The sequence below is a fragment of the Puma concolor genome, chromosome C2 (assembly GCF_028749965.1).
Source record: "Puma concolor isolate L17-30 chromosome C2, mPumCon1.1.hap2, whole genome shotgun sequence".
Classification (NCBI taxonomy): domain Eukaryota; kingdom Metazoa; phylum Chordata; class Mammalia; order Carnivora; family Felidae; genus Puma; species Puma concolor.
This window is the reverse complement of record NC_141675.1, coordinates 3,564,443-3,568,317: the sequence shown is the minus strand read 5'-3', so window position 1 is coordinate 3,568,317 and position 3,875 is coordinate 3,564,443.

Below are 3,875 nucleotides of genomic sequence, written 5' to 3'. Positions count from 1 at the left end.
AATCTCGAGGGGGCTAGGACATAAAAGAGGACTTCAAGTCTGGGTGAACCAGCACATTCCATGACCAGACCCACAGCTTTCCAAAGATCCCATTTTTTCATCTGGAACACAGACTAATAATAACTCATCCTGCGATTGTTCTCCATAGTTAGCAAGAGAAAAAGGATATAAACAACAAAACACCAAATTGTAAATTCTAAAACACTTGACAAATGAGAGTTAATTATTTCCTATCTGTTCATATACAAAATTCCAGAAAGACTGCAAACACTTTAGGTAGGGCAAGCATAACCTAAGGGAGAGAAAGCATCAAAATGCTAATCCGCAAATTGAAATTTTTAGAGCTGTGTATTTGCATATAGCCTAAAATCCCTTCGAAAATAGCTGGAATGTATTTAGTTACTTTTAAAAACCACATATTGAGTTGTTATTAATTTATTATAGATGAGGCAATGTTTTCCTTTCAAAAAGTTCTCTTCGCCACTGTGCCAAAGGCACCAGTAGAGAATTTAGAGTGTTTTATATTCCATAGAATATGCATAGCGGAATCAATAATAAATAGAATTTTCCACAGTATAGAGTGTGAGGCACTCACTCAGAGACGCTTACTCCTGCGGAGCTAAAAATACCTCAGTGACAAATTTCAGGAAAGAAAGGAAAAGAAGAGAATTCTGTGTTCATTACCCAAGGGTAGAACCCTGCCTGAATGGTCCACTGTGGCTCGATACTCCCTCTCAATAATGCTGAGCGTTAAAACCCCAACCTATTCCAGGGTACATCGCTATGACGCCCCTTCCCCAGTGCAGTGCATGGTTCATTTTCATGAATGATTCCTCCACGCTGAGCACTTCCACTTATTTCTCGAACAGCCCCGGTAACCAAAGACACATAAGTTTATTAATAAGATGAAAGGCTTATTGTACGAACAAATGTATTGCGTTTTTGAAAATCTTGGCGAGTCACTGCATGTGGAGAACATCTCTATAATCAGTGAGCTGAGGGTCTGCTCCCATAAGGCTTGTCGGAGCATGGAAAAAAAAGCTGAACAGATTACAGTCCCAATGGCATCTTTTCATAGCATTTTGGCCTTTCCACATGAATAACCAAAGAAAAAGGAAATTAAAAGGAGACCACAGGACATTAAATCACGAAGCTAAAGAAACCTAACCGATGAAGCAATCAAGAAATTTTTTTTTTTATGGTCTGTCAACATGAGTTAGACAGCATTTAAGGATTCTAAGATATGGCGAATACAGAATTGCGGCTTCTTTATAATCATTTGCGTAACCTATGTGGCCCTGATGATTTACAATGAAGACTGTCAAAATAAACTAAATGCTGCAGATTTTTAATTTTTTTTATGTTTTTATTTATTTTTGAGACAGAGAGAGACAGAGCATGAGCAAGGGAGGGACAGAGAGAGAGGGAGACACAGAATCCGAAGCAGGCTCCAGGCTCTGAGCTGTCAGCACAGGGCCCCATGCGGGGCTCGAACTCAGGGACTGTGAGATCATGACCTGAGCTGAAGTCGGACGCTTAACCCACTGAGCCACCCAGGTGCCCGTAAATGCTGCAGATTTTAATCTGACTGTGAAGTGTTAGCATATGAGGGGTTGATAGCAGGTAATGGCAAAAATACCTTCAGGACAATAAAAATCCAAGTGCTTATCCACCATAAGCCTCCAATCCTGAATGAAAATCCATTGGTCAAGCGTGGCCACTGGAGCAGACAAAAACAACACAATGAAGAGCTTCCAGCTAGGTTTTAAATATCTGAACTAAGAAAAGAGAGGAACAAATTCATGAGAGTGTTAACAAAAAGAATTAGAGGTTATATAATTAATACATCGGGGAGATGTCTGGAGATGTGACGGTAGGAAAAAATTAGCCTATAAAACTTTGGGGTTCAAGTCTTTCCTCAGCAGCACATTTAATGGGTGGCCTTGGAAAAGTCCTTTTATTTAGCTTTGATTTCCAACTATACCAAAGGAAGCTGATAAAATCTGCACTATCTATTTAAACCTGTTATTGACAACGTGACTTCAGAAAAGACACAGGGCATTTTACTGCACATAGATAATTCTCTTTAAATAATTTTTTAAATTTATTTTGAGAGAGAGAGAGAGAGAGAGAGAGAGAGAACAAGCAGGGGAGGGGCAAAAAGAGAGAGAGAGAAGGAGAGAGAGAATCCCAAGCAGGCTCCATACTGTCAGTGCAGAACTTGACATGGGGCTCAATCTCACAAACCTTGAGATTATGACCTGAGCCCAAATCAAGAGTCAGCCACTTTACCAACGGAGCCACCCAGGTGTCCCACAAATAAATAGTTCTATACTGTGTGTGTGTGTGTGTGTGCACAAAGTATTAAATGCTGATCTCATGCTTAGGTCATTTTGTGTGTAGTATGACCCAATTTTGTAATTTCCAAGTATATTCCTATATCCGAAATGATTTAATTCTATTCATGCCTTGTGAAATTTCCAAGAATTAAATAAGAGGTTTTATATATGCACTGAGCTATCACTCTGGGAAAGAAAGACCTTCAAACCAAGTTAACTTCTTGCCTTAGGTCCAATCAGTTTAAAATTACATGTGCAGGTTGCCCTGTTGAAAAATGAGACCACAACTCTTCTACTTGGTAACACATGCTGAATTTAAAAAAAAAAAAAAAGGAAAAAATCCTAAATATTGGTGGATGAAGAGTGTATACTGGCAAATAGCGCTAAAAAAAAAGCACCTGAAATAATTTTCTAATTAACCTTAGAAGTCTCTGCTGTCATGAATATAAAACTAGATAGTACTCGTCTTCATCAACATGTAACTTTTATGTTATCTTCTGGAAAACTATTTGCCTTTCTAGGCTGTTCTGTCTGAACCTGAATCCAGTTGGTTCATTTATTCATCAAAAATTCATTTACTCATTTCCAAAGGTTATTTCTGTTATTCCTTTATACACATGCTTTTCTATTGTTTTTCTCGTTTACCTGCTAATGCCCAACATTTGATATCATCCTTATTTTTTCTGGTTCTCTAATGTACCGTATACTACCCATCAACAAATAATGCTTGTTCTCTGCACAAAGTAGATCCAGAATTAACCCTTGTGGAGATGATCATCATCTCTCACTTGGAGTTTGCAGCAGCCCCATCTGAAAGACTATCCTTCTTGTCCCTGTACAGTATGTTCTCCATTCACAGTCAGAAAGATCATTTCAAATTGAAGTCCTGTCACTCCTGTGCTCTAAACCTTCCAGTCGGTTCCCATTTAAGCCACCCTTACTCTTGCCCTCGATCATTCTGCTGTAGCCACACCAGACTACCCGCTATGCCAAAACCTCACAAACACGCTCCCATATGTCCCCCTCTGCCTGAAATGCTCTTTGCCAGCTACTTCTGTATCTCTATCCTTCATTTTCTTCGGGTCTTTGCTCAAAGTCATCTCCCCGATGGTACGTAAACTGATCAACATATTTCAAATGACACCCTCCATTATTCTCTCTTCTCATTCTCTTCCTTATTTTTTTTATTTTTCTCCTTAACACTTATCACTGCGTGATCTGTTGTGTGTCTTACTTATTTGCTAATTGTCATTCACCTCCTTCCCTTTTAGGGAAGTGGGGAAAAGGGTGTTTGTCTAATTGTTTTCATTGGTGTACCTCCTTCCCCCCCGGTAGCTAGAAAACGCCAGGCACCCAGGGCCAAGGATTCAAGGAACAAGCATTGAAAGAATGAATTTGTTTCAGACAACGGAAGGGAAAAATAAAGAGTCTAATTTCCTAGATCTAGGAACACAGGGACTGTTGTATGTGAAACAAAGATTCTATGGGGAGACTTGAGTAATTTACTTTTGGAGAAAAGTTTAGAGAAGTAGAAAG